This window comes from Apodemus sylvaticus, chromosome 17 (assembly GCF_947179515.1).
Source record: "Apodemus sylvaticus chromosome 17, mApoSyl1.1, whole genome shotgun sequence".
Lineage (NCBI taxonomy): Eukaryota > Metazoa > Chordata > Mammalia > Rodentia > Muridae > Apodemus > Apodemus sylvaticus.
In genome coordinates, this window is record NC_067488.1 from 49,317,656 (window position 1) to 49,340,444 (window position 22,789).

Genomic DNA, 22,789 nt, shown 5'->3' on the forward strand with positions numbered 1-22,789 from the left:
AAACCAGGGTTCCATTCCCGGCACCTACATGGCGGCTAATCCAACCTGTAACTCCAGTTCCAAGTGTCTGGCACCCCTCCCTTCTGTCACAAGGTCCTGCACACAAGGTGCACAGATGTCCATGCACACAAAACACCCGTACATGTAAAATTTTTTAAAAATTAAATAAAAACAAAACCTAGAAAATCTATCCAGATTTGGGGAGATATTAACAATAACATCTAAGAAAACGAGTGCCCAAAGGTGTCTCTGGAAAGACAATTGAGAGAGTACTAAGAGGAGAGCAGAGTTCTTGTTTCTTCAGGGTCTGACTACAGACTGGAGGAAACCTGTTCTGCCCGAGATCGTCAATCAAGCCATTACAGAGATTACCGTGGCACTGAAAGAGATTACGGTTTGGATGGTGAGAACTCAACACTGAAAGAGGCCGAGAAACTTTTTTAAGCCACTACAGCATTCAGCAATTTTCCCAAAGCTTATGACACGGTAACCTCCATCCTAGGGAAGGAAGGGGTAAGGGAAACGGGTGCACAAGGCACCGTTCCCACCCTACCCCCAACCCCCAAGGGAATGGCTACGCTGTGGCTATAACAGGTGTCACCTCAATGCATTTAAGATCAGCGGCAGGGATTTGAGGTCCAGATCCTAATTAATGTCATCTCTGTGCCTCAGTTCCCTCGTCTACAGTATAAAGTATACCAATTAGGATTGTGGCAAGGGGAAAAACAAAACAAAACAAGGGATTTAGAGACCGAGAGCATCAACTTCCATTAGCCAGGTCTTTCCCAGAACCTTTTTCATTTTTCAACAGGGGGTTTAGAATACTGAGTCACTGAGTCACACAAGAGACCCATACTGACAACTGTACAAAAATGGACAGAGTTTCCTTAGATGGGGAACGGCACTGAAGAAACTACTGGAAGACGGGAGGCGCCGCATGGCATCAGGTAGCATCAGCCTCAGGGCCTGCAGGCCTGCCTGTTCTGTGCCTAGGCTGAATGGTGGCAACAGGAAAGTTAGTCGGAGAAGGCGGTTGGCTTCCCTCCATCCACCTTCTCCACACTGGAGGTTACTACTTGGTGGACCCTTCCTCCCAGCCACCTACCTGGGGATCTCTTCCCCATCAAAATCAAATCCCCAGGCTCTTTGGCCTCCTCAAAGAGACCCTAGCGCCCATGTCGTTGCCAACTTCCGCTTCCTTGCTTCTGCTTCCTTGCTTCCGGTTTCTAACTTCCGGCCCCCCTGGTGCGCGCCACTTGCAGGGCTTCTAGCAAGATGTGTGCAGTAGGTTCATTTAACTGTCCGCAGAGGATCAAACAGATCAAAGGCAAAAGCCCTTGTTATACAGTCTAAGCCAGTGGCAAGGTTCTAATATTGCGTTCTAGATTTTTTTTTACAGTTCGTGTTCCTACTGTAATTGTAATGACCCAGAAACGCCGTCCTACTAGCATTGACTGCCAGCCACTTCGGAGCTTGAAGCAACTAATAGCCTAGAGGTAGAAAGCAGTGTGTCTAATGGTCAGCGACGCAGTAGCTTTGAGAACAGCTCCAGGTCTCACCGAGGGCTACTCTTTGATATATTCAGCCCATCAGCAGTGAGCACACGCTTTGTACCCGGCAGGAAGGACCCAGAGATAAAGCATAGCTCTGTGTTGCACGAGTTTACAGGTTAGTGGAGGTGACAGGCGCAGTCATAGAAGATTGTGACAAGATATGTATTGTATAATGAGAGAGGAGAGAGCATCTAATTCTGCCAAGGAGTATTTAAGGGCAGATTTCACAGAACACTTTACATCTGAATTAAATCTTAAAGGATGACAGGAAGTTCACGGGGTAGACAAAGAAGAGGAGGACATCAGAGGCAAAGGACATATCATGTATAAAGGCATGAAAGCAGAGAGAGCCTATTATCTAGCGAAAGTACAAGTCCTCCATTGGCTGCGACTGTAGAAAAAAAAGCCATTAGTGGAACAACAGTGGAGGGAGATAAAATGACAGAGGAAAGACAAATCCCAGAGAGCCTCCTCCCTATGGACATTGACAGTATAATCGAGTTCATGTTTTAAAACACTCTGGTAACTGAATGAAATCTTGACCAGGATGGAAAGACGTAGAAGGTAGGAAAATACTTTGTAGTAGAAAATAAGGTTTGATTGTTTTTACCCTCCACAGCTTCAATTATTATAATAGCCAGCGTTATTGATACTGACGTGTCAATAGGGAAGTAAAATATGAAATCATGAGATGTATGAAAAGGTTGGTGAGTTTGAAATATTACTTACCTGGATATAATATAATGAAGGCATAGCCAGAAGCAAAATGAAAAAGCAGCCTGGAAGTCAGATTGTCTGGAGCCTTGACTGTCAGTCCAAGATGTTTAAATTATATTCCACGAGGTAGTGAGGGTACAAACAAGTAATTTCTACACTAAGTTATAATTCACATACATCTTATGCACATTTCAAAGATCTGCTAAAATTGGTCATTGTCATCCTATTTTACATATGGAGGGACTGCGTTCATTCTGTATCATTGAGAACCTGCCAAATGCTACGTTAGACCATGAGAATGCAGGGAAACTGTAGTCTGATCAAAGTCACTCGCACAAAAGGCTGCAGGATAAAGGCAGCCACAGAGTACAGTGGGATCAAAGACTTCCTGTCGAACTACATGGGTGATAAGGATTGTTTAGGATATCCATTAAGCAAGTGATTTAACTGGGCCCTCAACCCTAACGGTTGGTGACCAACTCTGTCTTCACTCCTCCCTGTCTCAAGGCAACCTTCCATCCTTGACTTTGAGTCCCATGGATATTTCCAGTCATGATTCCACCTGCCATACTGTGAGGCCAGAGATTCAATTTTTAAGAACGATTCCATTTTCTCTTTCTAGAGGGAAATGTTTGCATGTGCTCAGAAGACCTGAGGGGAAGGAATGCTGAGGTAATTCTAGGAATAAGTGAAGAAGATCCCCAGACAGAAAGACAGAAGTACCCACTTCACCACAGCCTCAAATTCAGTTTCAGTTACCCACAGTCAACTCTAGCCCAGAAGTACTAAGTGAATAATTAAAAGAAAAAAATCATAAAGTTTAAATTTGATTCCTGTTTGATATCATCATGCTCTGAACACCCCCCACTCCATTCCATGTGGGACACCCCACCCAGAAAAAAACCCTTTCTAATATAGGTGTGTTGTATATACTGTCTCTCCATTAGTCACTTAAAGGATATTGGTTGGGTTTTGAGCCACAGCTGTGCTTTGTTACCGTAGCCTACATCTAGTTTACAGTGCCAGCTCCTCTTTGTGGTGGCCTAAGATTACTTTACAGTGCCTGCTGCCCTTATTTCCTGGCATTAAGCAGGCATTGGATTTTAAGAAGTGAACACACTACAGTAAGATACTTCTGAGTGCTTTGCCTGCATGTCTGTCTATGCTCCAAAATGTGCCTGGTGCCCAAGGAGATCAGAAGGGCTTGAATCCTCTGTAACTAGAGTTTCAGATGTTTGGGAGCCACCATGTGGGTGCTGGGATCCAAGCCTGGCTCCCCTGCAGGAACAACAAGGGCTCCTAACTGCTGTGGTGTCTCTCCAGCCCCTTGTTTTGCTTTGCTTTTTGAGACAGTCTTACTATGTAGCTCAGGCTGATGTACCTGGAACTCACTGTGTATACCACCAGACTGGTCTCGAACTTACAGAGACCCTCCTGCCTGGATCCTGAGTGCTAAGGTTAAACAGCATGTGCCTAGCCTCCGTGTAACGCTTATTGAAGAATATTATGGCTGTTCTTCATCATTAGTCATCTCTTACTATGTCTCATGTGTAACTTAAACAGTATCATTGATGCATTGATATGCATATACAGGGGAAAAAAACCACAGTTCATAAAGGGTGTGTGATGCACTGGTGTGTCAGGCATCCACTGAAGTCTGAGCATGTGTCCCCCATCTAAAGGAGAATGGCTGTAAGAGGCCTGGTGTACATTACATTCCAATTGTGCTGAAGCTAAAGTTTCTGGGCCTGACTCCAAATCATGTAGAAATGAGAGAAAAGGAGAAGCCTATGGTGATTCTCCAGTTTCTTTCTGGGGTGACAGTAAATGTCTGTTGTTCATCAAGATTAGGCAGATGAAGATCTGAGATGGGTTAGCAGGAAAAAAAGAGATAAATTCTGGTCTCGAGTTGAAGACCCCTGTGAGACAGGCTAGTGGTGAGAGGTGGACCGGGGAAAAGGTTTGCAGCCAACTCTGAAGCCTTGAGGGGGTCAGCACACATAAAGTGACTGGTGAGGCCGCTGGGAATAGGTGAGGCACACCAAAGACTGCAGCCCCCATAAATAAGGCCGAGAGGCCAGCTGTAGAGCAGTTGCTTAGGTTCAGTGGAAGTTGTAGGTGGGCGGGGCCATGTTGCTGAAATGAACTCCCCTAAGGTAAGGGGAGCCTTTTTTTTTTTTACTGTTTCTCTCCATTTAGGGGGGTCACAACTTAGTTGCAATACTGTAGTCCTCCCTCACAGTACAAATTTCATTCTTGGATAATGAGTTGCTTGGGGGTGGGGGAGCGGTTATTGTTGCTTTTTTGTTTGGTTGGATTTTTGTTTTAATTTTCTGAACTGGGAGTTTTTTAAGTCAACAGACTTTACTCTGCTTAGCCCCCAGGATTCCTGTGATCCCAGTAAGCCCACTGCTACTAGCTCTCCAATTTGGAGGCATCCTTTCTCCAAAAGGTTATCTTCTCTAGCTAGCTTCATGCCCCAGGAGGTAAGTATTTAGTCTTCCACCTTCGAACCCCCCTCTACACCCACAACTCCCAAGGTCTCATGGGCAGCCTTGGTCTCTCTTGGCCTTCACACCTGTCTATTAAGGGCTCTGACCCCCCTGCTAGGATGTCTCACTAACATTTCTAAATCAGTACATCCTCATCCTTTCCTCTACTCCGGCTCCTTCCCTCATGGTGTCCCCTGTCTCAGTGACACTGCCATGTTCCAGTTTCTCAGGCTGTGAACCCCAGAGTCCTTCTGGATACTTGACTTTCACTTTAAGTCATAATTATCAGATTCCTTTTGAGATACAAGATGGCTACCAAATAAATGGGTTATGTATGCTACATTCCAGTAGATAATGCAATAATGTTGCCAGGCCAGCCTTGAACTGAAAGAAATATGCCTGCCTCTGTCTCCAGTGAGGGTCTCACACTATAACCCAGGCCGACCTAGAAATTATGATGTAGCTTAGGCTGGGCGTGAACTCATGCCAGTCTTTCTGCCTTGGTCTCCTTTCCTGAGTATTGGGATTGTCTAGACTTCATGATCCCCCCCTGTATACAGAGTCCACTTGCTGCTGGCACAAAGTTACCTACAGCTGGAGGGCAGGAAGGGTACAAGAAGGAATGGCTGCAACCTCAGCCTAAGGGCCATGCCCTGCCCCTCAGGAGTGCTAAGAAGAAATGCAAGTATGCCAGGTTTTGAGAACGGCGCGTGTACATGCACACGTGAGTGCATGTGGTACAGCTGCTGTTTCAGATGGTAAATGGTCATTACGCTCAGAGGACAGCTTACACAACAGCCAAGGAGGATTCCTTGTGAAATTTAAACCTTGAGCCAGCTCACATTACTCTAGATTCAGAGTCTCCCGCTGGCTCACAGCTCATGCAGAATACAGTCTCAAGGCTTTGCCACAGCAGACAAGGCTCTGCCTGATGCTCTGTCCTCTTTGACCTCTGAACCCACTTTCTGCCTCACTCACTGTGGCAAGTTCATTCTCATCCTAAGGCTTTATAGCTGTGAGTCCTTACTACCCCAGATATCCACCAGGGCTGACCTCCTCGATTTGTGGTATTGTTTCTCCTTTTGCCCGAATGTACAATTCAGCAAGGTAAAGATTGCACCACGTTCCCAAGAACATTCCTAGCCTGCCCCTAGAGCCAAGCCTGGAGAAAGTCTCTGAAATTTTTTGAGTGACCGAACATCTGAATGCTCTCTATTGAATCAGAAGTATATATTTTACTCTAAAATGAAATTAAGCACAGTTGCACATAAGAAGTTCTGTTATGAATGATGACCCTTCAAAAGGAATTGCTGGATCTTTTTATTTTTAAAGCAAGCATGGTTTTTAAAGAAATTTTCTCCATTGAGGATAAGTGGGATTTCACACATCCTGAATCCTCCCAATTACTTGCTATTTTTCTAAGTGTCTCCTGGCAGCAAAGGCTGAAATGCAGATGTCCTCACACTGGGGTCTTTATTTCCACGCTGTGACTTTGTCCTCCTTCAGTCACAAAGCTAGTGTAAAGTAGACCACTGAGGTGGCTTTATGCCCATCTCTGCTGCCCATCATGCCTGTCAGTCGGTCAGTCAGTCAGTCAGTCAGTCAGTCAGCCAGCCAGCCAGCACTTGCTCTGCACTCTGCCTTTTGCTCTGAAGGGAAGGGATTCCATATTAGGGTACCTGCTGAAACTCTTCTAAGAGGTTCTGGATAGAACCATTCACCATTTCCCCTTCCTGCCCACACCCAGGCCTTGCAAGCTGAGGCAGTCATAGTTAACCATTCCATGTGACTGACTTGGGAACTGCTGCTGAGAAATATGCTGGCCAGGGGTTCTCAGAGTCCTGGAACTTGGCAGTGGAGTTGTTTAATGTGACGATGGGACCCAAGAAGGTCCTTAGACCACAAAGGTGGGACCCTAAAGCCAGTGTTACTGTTATGTGTTATCTTAAAAAATTCTTTGTAATGTGAAAACAGTGGCTATCCTGTTCACATGCAACTTAGCTTTAAGAAAATTGTACAGGGCTGAAGAGATGCCTCAGCGGGTAAGGGCACTGACTGCTCTCCTGAAGGTCCTGAGTTCAAATCCCAACAACCTCATGGTGGTTCACAACAATCTGTAATGAGATCTGACACCCTCTTCTGGTGTGTCTGAAGACAGCTACAGTGTGCTTGCATATAATAAATAAATAAATCTTTAAAATAAAAGAAAGGAAAAGGAAATTGTACAGAGTTGCATTAATAAGCAAAGAACCTGGAGAAATGACCTAATAAAGACTCACATAGAGCAGCTCGCTGTGGTCTGTGACAGACTCCCCGGCTTTAGGAGGCCTAGCATTCTTCTGGTCTCCATGGGTAGGAGCACATATCTACACATGTACACATGACTAAAACTAAAATCTTTTAAACATCCCATTACTAAGGATTTGGGGGATGTAAACTACGTCTAGCCCATTTGATGAATATTTACTGAGCACCTACTATGACCTAAGTAATGTCCCAACTTTATACCAGGCTTCTTCTTTCCTGTTTCAGTTAAGATGCATAACCAAGCAGGCATGGTAGTTCACATCTATAACCCAGCACTGGGGACAGCTGGACCCAAATCTTGAGGCTGCAGCTATAAGTTGAACAGTTCTAGGCATAGCCTGGGCTATAGTACATAAGAAAACTTGTCTCAAAAAAAAAGTGAGCGATTATGAGAAAAGGGTTTTTAAAATATGAATCTTCAAGCCCAGTGGTGGTGGTATATGCCTTTAATCCCAGAACTCAGAGGTAGTGCAGGTGCATCTCTGAGTCTGAGGCCAGCCTGGTCTACAGAGCAAGTTTCAGGAAACTCTATCTTGCAAAACCTAAAAATAATATAAAATAATTTTTTAGAAAAGCTTATCATTTAAAGAAGCATTTATCAGAAGACAGGAATGAAGACTAAGTTAAAATTGTTAGAACTTGAAATTGAATCAATACAGAAAAATATCCAAAAGATTAACTCCAGTGGCATCTCCAAATGTCCCTCTTGACCTTGGGTCCAGCCTCCAAACTCTAAAGGCCTTGCTTAGCCCCTTGAAATATGTCACCTTTTTGTGCAAAAAAGATACAAGAACAAAGAGAAAGGAAGACGGGCTTCAACAGGCTGCAGGTGGTGTGGGGGCAGGGCGAATTAGAAAAGTGGAGGTGAGAATTGGGGAAGTTGAGGGAGATGATGATTCTTAAACTGAGAGAGAACCATGGGTCCAGCTTGCTCAAGAGAACGTGAAGTCCCACGGGCAGGTCCAAGGAAAGACCCTCACTCATGACCGTCAAACCCCTGGTTCATGGGCTGGTTAAACTGTGTGTGTTGCTAACAGAACTCCTGGCTTAAAGAGCCTCCCACCCGTTTTCATCCTTCTCTCTTGGGTCAAGATTTGTATCACAAGCTAAGAGTTATATAAATGGACTGGATACACCTAGCAAGTGATTTCTCTGAGATTTTAACATCATGATTGACCAGGGAAGACTTTAACTTTTTTTTTTCCAGCGGCCTTTGCATTTCTCTGGATGGAGGGATGTGCAAATGGGTTTTTCCTTGAGGCCAACAGCAGCTTGATACTGGACCATATCCAAACTCAGAAGTTTTCTTGTATGAATGTGAGCGTTGGGGGCCGGCGGGTTTTCAGAAGTTTTCTTGTGTGAATGTGAGCGTTGGGGGCCGGCGGGTTTTGTTAAAACTGAAACGTAAAGGAGCAGGCGTGTTTCGGTGAACCTCCTGCGTTTTTTTGGTTCAGCAGCAAGAAAACAAAACCACACAATCTAAGGCTCACGCCCAGCTCTGCGCAGCAGGGTGTCTGCTAGTTCCTGTGTGGTTTGCCTGCAGACTGCAGACTGGCTGGGGGTAGCTTGGAGGGGGAGCAAGAGGCAGGGAGGGAGGAGGCGGAGGCTGTATTGATGGATTTGGGGCTTGCACCCTGCTTCAGTGTGGCGCTCAGAAGCCAACACAAGGCAGACCTGTAGGCTGAGGCGGCGCGGTAAACTTGACATTTGAATGCATCTTCCCACTGGCAAAAGGCGAATCTAATAACTCGTTGTCAAAGCTGAGATACACACTCAACTCAACCTCTTCGCTTCCCAAAGGTATGTCATGCAACGTGGGTGCACGCCCTCTGGAAACCTTGAGTGCTTTTAAGAGTCTGTTCTCTGTAAGCCAGCTCTAATGAAAGCTAGTCCTACTGGTTTTCTGAACTTTGCTGGCAATACTTCAGCCCACCAGCCTGGGCTTCTCATCTAGTTGGCTTATGTTAGTAGGGATTGGATTCAACTTCTGTCACTTGAACTAGAGAAAACTTGGTCTTTACTCAGCTCATAGGAAAGAAAACCAGCATTTCCACTAACTGGCTTCAAAGCAATCTCTGGAAAAGACTTTGGATATTGAGGTCCCAGAGGGAAAAATCTCCCTTCGATAGTGAATTCGGGGAGAGGGAGGTGACAACTGACCAGCCCCCAATGTGAGCCCAGACCCTGAGGTCAGCAGCTCTCCTTTGCTCAATTTCTTCACCAACTCAAACTGCTGGTTCTGGCAGCATTAGCTCTCTTTACAAAGAACACTGGCTTGGGTTACTTTAATAAGAGAAAACTCACGTGGGAAGACATGAGGAGAGGGTGTTGTCTATCTTTGTCTCTTTATTAATAGTTATGTGGCATCTTTGAGACCATCTCTGGTTTCTGCTCTTGTCCCCATCTGTTTCAGAACATGAGGAAGGAATGCAAAGACCAGGTTTTCGCTAACTTAACCATGGCTGCATCCACTTACCTCAAGCGCAGCCTCATTCATAAGGCATATGTAACAATTTGTACATCATTAGAAGTACTCATCCAGAGGCAAACTAAAGGGGGCTACTTGGGATCTAAACCACCACGGGGTTAAAGCAGTTATGAGCACACATTGTCGGAGGGTGAGAAACGTCAGTGGAAGAGTCTTGCACATGGGCACAATTATTATAAACTGTTCATTTGCTATTGGGTTGCGTTAAACTTTCTCTTCATTTTTGATTTCAGAAAGAACATTTAGTTTAATCTGGTCTCTTTAGTGACTCAACATGGCCTACAGAGCTTGATATTCATAGTATAATTTTAGAGAAGGCCTCTTGAAGAAGAAGCCACTATTAAATAGTGTCTCCCTCCCACTCCCACCCCCACCCCCAAGACAGGGTTTCTCTGTGTGGCTCTGGCTGTCCTGGAACTCGCTTTTGCTCTGTAGACCAGACTGCCCTCGAACTCACAGAGATCCTCCTGCAAGGATATAGTTCAGTGCCAAGTTTAAAAAACTTCTGACTTATACCCTTTTAAAGAACTTATTGTGTTTTGTGTTCTAGTATTCTGTAAAAGGAGGCAGGCCCACATTACTGAAGAAAACTACCCTACTAAACTCAACTCGGAGAGTCTCCCACATAGTAAACCGTAATCTTATTCTCCCTAAATTGTAATAGCTTTCATCTTTTAAAAATGACTTTACCAAAGCTGAGGGGAAGGAGGTGATCGATCTATTCAATATGAAGAAATGCCTTTGCGTCTAACAATAGATTCCATGTCTTAGGCCTTCAGTTGTTTTATACCTCAGAGGGACACGGTAAGAATAAAAGAGTTAACATAAATACCATGTTCCTTAGGGAAAGGCGCTGTGAAAACGCATGATGGGAACATTATTATATCTCTAAATCTTAATCATTTTCCTTTCCATCTCTTGTACAAAACGCATCGCTCTTGCTGCCCAACGCCTGCTCTTTTGGAGCCGCTGCCTTCTGGAAGAGCTGCCAGTGATTTCCATGTGTCTATTGATTCCCAGCGAATAACACCTGCTGGTGTTGGCAGCTTAAAGAGCTCAGGCCTGAACTTGAGCAAAAAAAAAAAAAAAAAAAAAAAAGTGCCCCTGTTCCTGGCTCTAGAAAAGTCTATAGTTGTCCACAAATATGTCATTAAGTGTGATTCCATCAGGGTTTCTTAACTGAGCAACAGTTACCACTGGGTCAATCCAAGAGGCAGAATCTTCAAGCTCCCGTGAAACAGCCTCAAAATTTGTTGAAGTGGGGCAGTCGGGTTGCTCAGTGAGTAAAGATGCCAGCAAATCCCACTCCGTGAGTTCAGTCCCCGGGACTCACATGGTAGGAAAAGAGAGAGAGAGAGACAGAGAGAGAGAGAGAGAGAGAGAGAACCCTGCAAGTTGTTCTCTAACTCAGCATCCATGCTGTAGCATATGGTAATGCATAAATAATAAATAATATAAAATCATAGTAAGCAAATATTTTGAAAGTTCAAGAGTAGTCACAGTGTAGTTATTTGAACTGAAGGGAGGAGCAGATGAGCTCATGTTGTGTAACTGAAGTCTTAGCTCCGCACATCTCCATATACAAAGGAGCACCTCAACTTTCTGTGTCTCTGCCTTTTTTTCTTCATTATCATATTTTTAATACCGTTGGAAAAATTTCAGGAAATCACAGCTTCATTCAACAAACACTTCACTAATATTTATTGAGCAATTGCTTTGTGCCACATTTGCACTAGGCCAAGGCCTCTAACAAAGTTCACAATGGGTTTCAATAGACTTGAGCTAATAAGAAGTCAGTAAATAATGTTAAAATCCTTTTCTTTTTAAGTATGCAAGCCTAGTCCAAAGTTTTAGGGAATTTAATAAAACTACAGTAGCATACACTGTGATAGAAACCTTCTTTACTTTTCAAAGATGTTAAGCATAAATATCATGAAGAAAGTGAATTTATGTACAAATTTAAGCAGGGTGTGGTGACAAGGGAGGCAGAGGCCAGGATTGGTACAGTTTCAAGGCCACCAGGCCAGCTAGACAGGTACATAGCAAGACTATGAAAAAAAGTATATATTTAAGGGAAAGTTGAAATGCTCAATGTGCCCCACTTGGGTTTACAAACATAACCTTCTTCACACTTGCTCTCTGCTATATTTCTCTCTGAATTTCTTGTAAGTTGCAGATGAATGACAGCTTGCTCCTGAATAATTCAGTACACACCCAAGAACAAGAACAGTCTCTTATATAATCATGGTGATGCCATCATTATGCCTACGAAGGTAGGAGTTCTTAATATCTACTGCTTAATAGCTAGTCCACACTAATCTTTCCCATCTTGCTTCCAACTGTCACCCATACCATTACTTTAAAAAAAAACCAAACAGAATCTAATCTTTATATTTCTCTTGTCAACACTGGAAATTTTGTTTTTTCCAAGTTAGGCCAGTGATGTTGCAAAAATGCCCTACGTTTTGAATCCGGTTGTTGCCTCGTGGCTAATCCATCTCTCTGTCTCTTGTTCGTCGCGTAAATTCCATGTTAGAACTAAAAGCATATTGAGATTGGTGTTTACATTGACTTATTTACTACTCTTCATGCATGGGTGTGGACACCTATGTGACAGCACACATGTGGAAGTCAGAGGTAACTTGACTTCTCCGTGTGGGATTTGGGAATCAGACTCAGGCTGTCAGGCTTGGCAGGAAGCGTCTTTACCAGCTCATGTTGAGATACTGATTGAACATTTTTCATAAGGTGTCACCGGGTGCTCCATATTGCATCGTATCAGGAGGCGCGTCATTCTGGAATGTTCCACCAGTCACCATGCCAAGTTTGATCTAGCTCTAGGCATTGATTTTGCTCTAGGGATCTCTCTCTCTCTCTCTCTCTCTCTCTCTCTCTCTCTCTCTCTCTCTCTCTCTCTCTCTTTCATTATAAGGGTAGTTGTTTCCCCCTTACAATTAACAAGTAATTGGAGGGGGTGACATTTTGGCACTGTGCTAGCTAACATCCTACTTCCAACTGCTTCCATCTGATGATTTTTAGATCCTCGTCTTTGCCTAGATCAATATTCCATCGGTGCTCATATCTATTTTTAATATACTTCGAAGATGCATAAGACATGCTCAGTCACCACTGGTGACAGCAGCTGTATTTATCTGTTGAGTGCACAAGTTCACACGGCAGTAATAATAATAAGTTACACTGACTGAATACTTGCCGTGGAGTCCGACAGTCTAAATCGGAACCCAGCCCAGCATTTGCTGAGTGAAACTGAACAAAATCCAGTCCTCTTCGGTTTTGTTTCTTGAGCTGCAAAGGAGAGAGAGTGATGAGGAGGTAGGTGGGGTTGTCTGAGGATTGAATAATTTATACACGGTTCCAAAATAGTGCATTGTCGGTGTTGTAGCTGTTATTGCCTTGTGGCTAATCTGTTTCTCTACCTCTCATTTTGCTTGTAAACCCCACCTCAGGACCTTGTGTGCCAATCTAAGGCTTGACAGGCATTAAATTGTTTACTTCCCCTGGCATAACCAAGAAAGCACCAGCGATGTCATTCCTTCACACATAAGAAAATTAAGGTGCAAAGGGGCCAGAGTACCTCACAGAAGGCCACTCACAGTAGAGCTAGAGTTTGACCCCAAGGAGTCTGATTCCAGAACATTCTCAGTAAAGGCTGGCCCGTGGAAGGAGAAATGGATGGATATCAGCCAAAAGGGCTGGATATACCAAGGTTGAAGTTGAAAATCTAGCGTGGCTACCCAAACACATTGCAAGTTTTGACCTTTCCAATAAGAACAGCATTCTGTAAAGTGTAGATTTGTGTACTTGTTACATTTACATCATTTGGAAACTTCCAAGAACACGGAACAGTTGGGAGTGAGAAGAGAACCAGAAGGCAGGGCGGGAAGTAGAAGAGAGGAGTGATGAGTCCTCAAAGCCTCAGGGCAGAACATGGGATTTTGATAGAGTCGAGAGGGAGGAGTCCTCTTTTTTCACATTCTTGTACCGTAAAAGATTTTATCACGAAAACACTGGAACATAAAAGCCACGCTGGAGTTCCTCGTAAGACGATGGATGTCTTCTGTGGGAAGTCATGCTCCCCGGCTGGTTATCTTGGACACTCAGACCTTGCCTAAGTCAATCTGTGACTTCAGAAAAAAAGCAGTTTTAGCCAGCCAATGTCTCCCCAGCCTGGAATTGGTCTGAGCCCTCATTAGCATTGCAAGCAGGTTCCAGGATTGTGACTATCTGCTCCTTAAATTGCTATTAGGGAAAGCTCTCAAGTGTAATTTTCTAAAGAGAACTAAAAATAAGTGTGTAGACGAGTTATCAATGCTTGTGTGCATTCTTGCTGGCACTGCTGTGTCAGTTCTGCCTTTTCATGGTTTTGAATGAGAAGCAGTCTAATTGATCAGTTGGTAATGAAGAATACTTTTTCATTTGTTTTGTTTTGTTTTTTCCTCCCTACCCCTCAGCTTTCTAGAACGCTTGCTTTCTAACGTATCAGCCCTAAAATGGTTTGTGATTTGAGTCTTTTGTCTAGTGCTTTATGGGAAAATATTAGACTCAAACCGCTGAGATCTCGGTGGGAACGCAGTCAGTAATAAGCAGATAGTTCTCTTGTTAAGTATGAATTTTGAGAAGAATCTAAATAAATAAGAAATATTAACAAGGGAGAGCAGGAATTGGGGGGAAACTGGTTGATTTGTAACTTGAGATTTCTGTTTTATAAGTTGGGGATTTTAGGCCTTCGTAAAGAAGCAAAGTGTGAAGGGAGAAGGCTCAGTGGGCACCTCACTCACCACAGAAGCATGAGGCCCTGAGTTTGGATTCCCAGCATATGTGGCTTGGTAGTTCATACGTGTAATACCAGAGCTGGCAAAGCCAAGGCAGGAAACTCCCTGGGGCTTGCTGGCCAACCAACCTAATGAAATCAAACTTCAGGTTCAGTGAGAGACTGTCTCAAAATAGGTAAAATAAATAGGATAAAAAGCAATTGATAAAGGGCACCTGATATTGACCTCTGGCAACTACACATATGTTTGTACACACACACACACACACACACACACACACTAAACTGAAAAGCCTCTCTTCCCCTACATAGAATTGTTATGAAATGTGTATTCTTGAATCAGTAAGTGGTTGAAACAGGCAGACCTCAATCATATATTAAGCCTATGAAAAGTAACAGGTCTCGAAACCTTATATATCAACTTTTTTAATCACCTGTCAACAAAACTGATAGCCATAGCACAACGTCCTCCATGGTGAGGGGCGAGGGGAGTGTCACCCCAGGCGGGGGAGACCCACGCTTGTGCTCACACTCCCACCCCTTTGCACAGACTTTTCCCTGGTGTCCACCCACAGAAGCCCAACAGGAAAATGCCTCTAGATTTATTTTACTCTGAGCTGGACAAGATTTTACAAACAGGTTTTCTGCACACTCTCTCGCCTGATCTCGGTTGGGGTCGTCAAGGCAGACAAACCACATGCCTTACCTCGGATTCTTGCAGAGGGAAAAGCAAAGCTTGAGTTCCCCACTCCAGGTACACCTGCTGAGACTCCTCCCTAGGGGCATGGCATTCTGCCACACCGACCGGACCCTCCTTACCTGGCATCTGCAGACCTGGATTCTGCCCCTTACCTAAGAGAACTAGCTTTGTGACCTTGAACAGGTCACAGCTTCTCCGGGCCTCAGTTTCCTCTGGTCAAGTTCGAGGTCAGAGCATATGTTCTCAGACACCCTCTGGCTTCCTACTGAGAATTAAGTATCCCCCCGGGAACAGATGGTAAATGACTCTTTTTGCCCTCTGTGGCAAGACCCCTCACCCTTCCCTGTAAGTCATGAGAGCTGGAGTCTGCTTCCATCCTGACGGATTCCTTCGCTAGATCCAAATCTTATTAGGAACAATAAATATCAGTAGTGCCTCTGCAGGCCACTGTGTGTCATTCTGCCGGGCACCTCATTTGCTGCAGGGCTGTTTTACTGCAATTATCTTCTGACCCCTTGCTCTGTAGCACACTATTTTCTTATCCCTCACGGGCAGTTCAGAGGGCAATACAACATAAGTAATGCTGATGGATTTATTTAGAGCTGATAAGCCCTGTCTCCCTAAAGAGGTTGTTTCTCTGGAAGGAGAAGGACACAACGCCTTCCACATGGTTTTTCATTAAAAGTTATATCCTTGGGGTTAAGAAGATGGCTCAAGTTAGTCAAGTGTTCACCACAAGCCTGAGGACCTGATTTCTAGGACCCACAGAAAAGGTTAAGTATAGATGTGTGCTCCCCTAATCCTGGCTCTGGGAAAGGAGAGAAAAAAGAACCTGTGGTGTGGACTTCACTGATCACTGGTTTTGCTGAGTCAGTGAAGACCCTACCTCAAGCAATAAGGTGAAGAGCAATTGAGGAAGACACTGGCATTGACCTCTGGTCTACACACACACACACACACACACACACACACTTGCACATACATATCTGGACATATGCATGCCCACCTACCCATTACCCCCCTTCACATCCTTTAATATCTCTGAAATGGGATTGGCCATTGGAGAATCATGAACTGTCATCTCAAAAACCCTGAAACCAAGGAACAACATAGTGATCCCTTCCCCGAGGGCCATTGGCACAGATAGGCGGCTAGCCACAGAGGTGGCTGCCTGCATTTGTGATTTGCTGTTGATGATGGGAAGTTGAGGTTTGTTTCTCATTGTCCTGTTTTTTAAAGTTTCTAAATTGACTTTAGGTCATAGGGCCATTATCTACATCTTCCAAAGAGGTGTGTACTTTGTACTGTGCCATTCCTTAGACTACTGGAGATAACACTACACTCTACAGTGAGTGTATTGTAGATAACACTACACCCCATACTGAGTATATTAGTTCTGGAGATAACATTACACCCTATAAGGAGTGCCTTGGAGATAATGCTACACCCTACACTAAGATCGACGGAGGTAACACTACACCCTACAGTGAGTGTCATGGAGATAATGCTATACCCTACACTAAGAGCAAGGGAGGTAACACTACACCCTACAGTGAGTGCCGTGGAGATAACACTACACCCTACACTAGCTGTGATGGCCATGGATGAAACTCCTGTATGTTGTACTCTAGTCTCAGCCTCTCAGATGGCATACAGTGCCCCATCTACTACTCTGTCCTTGAACAAAGCGAGACACTGTTCCTTAGCCTAACACACAGGAAACTCTGGAAGTCTCAGACATGACAACCCTAAAAGCTTTTGTGTCTCCTAAATCATGCAGTATCTCACGGGGAAATGCTTCACATGGTCCTTTCTTATTTAAACAAGTTCATTCTGTGGCATTTTGATTTCTTAGATCAATATTTATAAATAGTCTGCAGTACATTTTATAAACCAAAGGCTCATATAGCATTGTAGCACGTGGTACCCCACAAATATCCAAACAAATAAAGGGCAACTGTGGAGTAAAGAGCCCCCCACCCCAGCTAGAGAGGCACCCCCGGTGCCTGGAAGAAGAGAGAGGTGGCTTTTAGACAGAAGGCTAGTTTTCTGCAGCCTGGTGAGCAGCCTCTACATGGAAATGAAGATGTAAGGGGTAAGATGCACGCCACAGCCAGCTTTGTCAGCTCACATTATATCATCAACCAAAGGCTTGGCTCAGTTATTAGCGTCAAGAGAGGAGCCACAATGCTTTGTCATGTAGATGTTATAAAAGATTACCTGTCCAGATACCTTAATTCATCATTTGGCTGCTGTCTGCAGAAATTCTCAGTCTCTTGTTGATGAGGACTGGGATGAACTGAGAAAGTTTAGGAAAAGAAAGATCACAACCATAACAGAGTCCTCTTCCCTGGGAACGAATAATCTTGGGAAAAGTAGAAGTGGAAGAAAATGCTTGTTGGAGCGGGAAGTCCATGACAAGGAGACCTCAGAGAAAATGGCTGGAGGTTTTTAGGGAAGGCTTCCTGGAGGAGGCATACCTGAGAGCAGGAGGCACTTTTTAGTTTAATTTTACTAACTACGTGTGTGTGTGTGTGTGTGTGTGTGTGTGTGTGTGTGTGTGTGTGTGCAGAAACTGGAGTTGGAGTTACAGGCAGCTGTGAAGCACCCAGCATGGGTGGTGGGAACAGAACCTCAGTCCTCTGCTAGAGCAGCAAAGTCCCCTTTTTACCACTGGGGTGGCTGGCTGCCCCTTTACCTTATTCTTTGAACTGAGATCCCTCACTGAACCCGGAGCTCAGTGATTAACCAGGCTGGTTGTCAAGCTAGTTCTAGGGATCCCCCACCCGCCTCTGTTCCACCCAGAGCCAGGATTGCAGACTCTGTGCCTGGCTTTTGTGAGACTACAGAGGATCTGAACTCAGGTCCTCAGGCCTGAGAGACAAGCACTTTATCAACTGAACCATTTCCCTGGCCCCATCCTGAACATTTTATATGATGTCAAGGAAATCATGGGAGAAATGGGGATATAATTTGCTGAAAATGTTTATTTTGCAAGCAAGATGTGAGAAGGCCCTCATGAGGTATTTTCCAGAAATTAAGTTTCGGTGACTGGAGTTTTTTCGAAGAGGAACCTCTCTCTCTTCCCTATTCCATCATGTCCCTTGGAGTCTTAAAAAAAAAAGTCTTGGTTCGTTTTATTCCTGGGCCACAGCTTTGCATGCTACCGTTATTTGAAGTGGCCCTCTCTGGAAAGATTTCAATTTAGAACTCTTCTTCAGTCAAGATGCCCAGAACAGAGCAGAGCTCTGACGGTGCAAATGCCACAGGGTGATTCTTGCCTGGACCTTCTCCCTCTGTGTCTATTACATAGCCCACAACTGCATTAACCCTGTGGTAGTTATGTCACAGCGCTGACTCATACCGAAACCATGGTCAGCTAGAACCCAGAGTTCTCATGTGCCTATGTCTCATGTGCCTAGTGCTTCTCTCTCTCCCCCTCCCCTCCCTCCCTCCCTCCCTCCCTCTCCTCTCCTTTTCCCTCTTCTTCTCCCCTGCCTATCTCCCCCTTTGTGTGTGTTTGTGTGGTGTGTGTGTGTGTGTGTGTGTGTGAGAGAGAGAGAGAGAGAGAGAGAGAGAGAGAGAGAGAGAGAGAGAATGAAAACCAGGCACAAAGGTTTCATAGTGACATTTATTCTTATTACATCTGACTATAGTGATAGCAACCTGTCAGAATATTCCCAACCAAGCAGATTAGTCCTCCCCTGGGGGGGGGGGACGGTGAGTGCTCATCCGATAGTGTAGCAGCACAGTTAATCTCATACTGATCCCTGGCCTCAAAGGCTTTAGAACTGTGTTCTCTTTCCTATCTGTGAGTCATCTGCAGCCCTGGAGAACTCTGGATCTTTTTTTTTGTTGTTGTTGTTGTTGTTTGTTTGGTTGGTTGGTTTTGGTTTTGGTTTTGGTTTTTTTGGATTTGGTTTATTCAAGACAGGGTTTCTCTGTGTAGCCCTGGCTGTCCTGGAACTCACTCCGTAGACCAGGCTGGCCTCGAACTCAGAAATCTGCCTGCCTCTGCCTCCCAGAGTGCTGGGATCACAGGTGTGCGCCACCACCGCCCAGAGAACTCTGGATCTTTAGACATGCCAGGACCTCACTGTCAAATACTAACAAATGTGAGTGGCCATTTCCTTTCCAAGGTTACACAAAGACTTAGGCGCATATGAAACCCAAAGTCAACGTTAACTCAAGCAGTATCATGTGAAAGGAGGAGAAGTTTTTGTGCCAGGCTCTGGGCAGCTTTCTGAAGATTACACTTATCACGATGTGTCATGGCTAGTGGGAATTCACTTGTGCAACTACTCTAAAGATATGACTGGGTTATCAGATCGGGTGTTGTAGTAATATTGTACGGGGTTAATATAATTGTTGAGTAAAATTGTTTGCTATTTGAGTAAACGCCATAAGGGCCTTTCTTCTCCGTGAAATCAACTGTATCTTGAGTGGTATAAAGAGCATGAGATTCAGGGGTGGCTTTCACGTGACCAGGACCAACAGCACATGCTCCCCACGCTTTAATTTCCAGGATGAATTTCTTTGTCATGTCCTTGAGATGCTCCAACATGACTGAGGATGCTAGATATATAATAAAACGGTCAGTGTTTGGGAGGGAGAGGCACGTGGGGTCTACACTGCAATTTCAAGGTCAACCTGGGCTACATAGTAAGATGCCATATTAGAAAGAAAGGAAGGAAGGAAGGAAGGAAGGAAGGAAGGAAGGAAGGAAGGAAGGAAGGAAGGAAGGAAGGAAGGAAGGAAGGAAGGAGTTGGTGTTGGGTTGATATGAAAAGTAAGAGAACTGCAGTCTCCTTCTCTGTGTGTGTGCATGTGCAGGGTGTACAGGTGTGTGCAGATGTGCATTTGTGAAGGCCAGAGGTTGATATCAGCTATGTTCCCGATCCTTTCTCCACCTTGATTTGTGACAGTCTCTCACTGAATCTGCAGCTTACCAGTTTGGCCAGCAAGGCTTTGAGTTCTTCTGTCTCTGTCCCTCCAGTGCTGGGACTCATTCTTGTGCAGCAAGCGCTTCACAGACTGAGCCATTGCCCCAGCCAAGAAATACTTTAAGCAATAAAGCATTCAAACATGGCCTAGAGAGATGGCTCAACAGCCAAGAGACAGATTGCTCTTCCGGAGGACTCAGGCTCAATTCCCAATACCCACATGGAATCTCACAACTGTCTGTAACTCCAGTTCCCAGGAATGTAATGCCTTCTTCCGGCTTCTGTGGGCACCAGGCATACACATGATACACAAACATGCAGCAGATGAAACACTCACACACACACACATTATAAAATATATAATGTGCAATGCATATAATATATGTGTGTAAACTGTAATCTTCCATTGGGCTAGGATGTGGCTAAGTAGAGAGCTCTCCCCTGGCATGCTTAAGACCCCGGGATTCCTTCCACAGCACTAAAAAGGGAACAAAAGCCAACACCACCCAAACTGCACTGCAGAAAATGAATTAAGTAATAAAAACTTTAAGTCAAGTGGCTGGCTTCACACCTTCCTCTCTTGCTGCGTTCTAACCCCTCAGTCTCCTGTTAACAGTGCGTGTGAAGGACAAACACCTTGAGCTTAGTGGGTCTGTTTGACTTTCAGAAACCTCTGAAAATCTGAGCCAGCTAGAAATTTGAAGATCATCATTTTAGGCTGAAACAGAGAGCTAATGAGTAACTTAAATAAGAACATAATTTCAAGCTAATGCAAGTGTCTATTTCAAAACACCCCATGTACAGTTCACTTCACCACAGAAAGGTGCAGGGAGTGCCCCCCACCTCTCTAACTTGTCGTTCGAATGCAAACTTTAACCTAGCCGTTGTGATCTTGGTTCATGATGCTCCACAGTCCCTCCTTCAGCCCTCAGAAGCATCTGGGACCTGGGGCTTCTGTGCCTAGTGCGGCAGCATGATCTAGGATCAGCAACGTCCGCTGCCTGTGAGCGCGAGAGGAAGGATCTGGAGTCAGTTTCTTCCAACACATCAGAACGTACACACAAATAAAAAGAGAGGCTCTGGGTCTCTTTCCCAAACCTCCTAAAGCTGATTTCGAATTTCAAAAAGCTTTTCCTGGAAACTCTTGTGCACAGTGACATCTGGCAAGGCATGATGTAGGGTAAAGAGATTTCACTGGGTTTGCCCACCCCGCATCCTCACACAGTTTACCTCCCTGTGGTATTTTTGAGACTACAGAGAGTCCTTAGTTATGACTTTACTAGGTTTAAATGTTCCCAGTATACACAGCCTCTTCTCAAGGTGTCTATCACTGGCTTTCAAATACCCTTGCCGTACTAGGTTTTTGCAGATCATGTGTTCCTGTTTGCCACAACCAATCCCTAGGAGGGGTGTTTGGCGAGGCCAGGAGATACTTCTGGTTGTCATCACTTGGACAGGCGGTGCTGCTGGTAGGTAGAAGCTAGAGACACTGCTAAGCCGCACTGTACAGAATAGTCCCCACAGCTGCTGGCTTAGATGCCAATGGCAACCGAGTTGGGACTAGAGGGGCCATGCTCATGACCAGGGAAAGGAAAACACAGTTAGAGTCATGTTGGGGGCCTGGAGAGGGGACAGAGAGTAGAAAACCCGATTGCAGGTAAGAGGAGGCATCTTGGACAGGTCCTAGCCAACACTCTATGCACAGTCCGCTTAAGTAGCAGGGATGTGATTCAGGGACTAAATGCCAGGTGACTACCACAGGAGGGCTGGGTAGGGTGGGCTGGAGAGATGGAGAGGGGAGCGGGCAGTGGAGTGGATACTTTCTTATGACCCCAACATCCTGTAAGGCCTGGAAAACAAAGTGTATAGAGCGATAGCAGTGAGTAGCAGGAGGGATTTCGGGTAAATCCAGTAAGAAGCCGCCTACGGAGGAGCCAGAGTCCACTGGCTAAAACTGGGCCACCCGAAAAGGCATGGCAGCTGCAGAGGGTGACCCGTGGTAGGGTCAGCAAAGCGTTCAGCTCCAGGGAGCTTCTTAATCCCTCCCCATCCAAGAAAAGCTTCTGCTGAGTCCACGGTATGGTTGACTTGCAAGAAGGGGTCCAGTGCTCTGAACTATGGAGGAAGGCAGCCAAGAAGCAAGGTGAGTCCTGACATGACTCTGTGTTTTCCTTTCCCTGGATGACAACCAGAAGTATCTCCTGGCCTCGCCAAACACCCCTCCTAGGGATTGGTTGTGGCAAACAGGAACACATGATCTCAACAACAAAAAACAAACAAAACAAAACAAAACAAAACAAAACAAAAAACGGTGGGATGAGAACTGGAGAGGTACACCTCCCCCAAATTGTTTTCCCCCAACAGGGAAGCAAAGCAAAGACATTTTAAAAGATTAGCTCCCCTTCAGCCTTAAACTTTGCAAGAAACACTTCCCAAGGACTCATGGGTTCCTTAGAATCTATCCAAGTCACCAAGATGTCCCCATTTCTGATCCCCTTATCCCCTCACTGGAGGAGCTTTCGTTCATCCACCCCACCCCCCACCCCCCACCCACACCCACACCCACACCCACACTCACCCTACTGTGCCCCACCCAGCTTCCTCTTTGTTGGATTACAGACTCACAGTTCCCTTAGCTTGCCTCGCCAAGCATCTCTCACCAACCTTTGCACCCAGTTGGTAGGGTCGATCGTGACCCTCTGACCCTCTAGAAGCCCCTCCGAATCTTGCTCGCCTAAAGATATTTATTAAATGTGTCCTGTGTGCCCACTGCCTTTTTGGCCGCAGAAAGTGAAGA

At 45.1% G+C, this 22,789-nt stretch overlaps 1 protein-coding gene across 1 annotated transcript in view; it reads left to right on the forward strand.

Annotated features, from left to right (window-relative positions):
• The first annotated feature begins 8,659 nt into the window (after positions 1–8,659).
• Grap2 (GRB2 related adaptor protein 2) overlaps positions 8,660–22,789 on the forward strand; it is a 77,249-nt gene continuing 63,119 nt past the window's right edge. The window contains exon 1 of the mRNA XM_052161582.1: positions 8,660–8,869. The gene's annotated coding sequence lies outside the window, so the exon portion shown is untranslated. The remainder of the gene's footprint in view (positions 8,870–22,789) is intronic.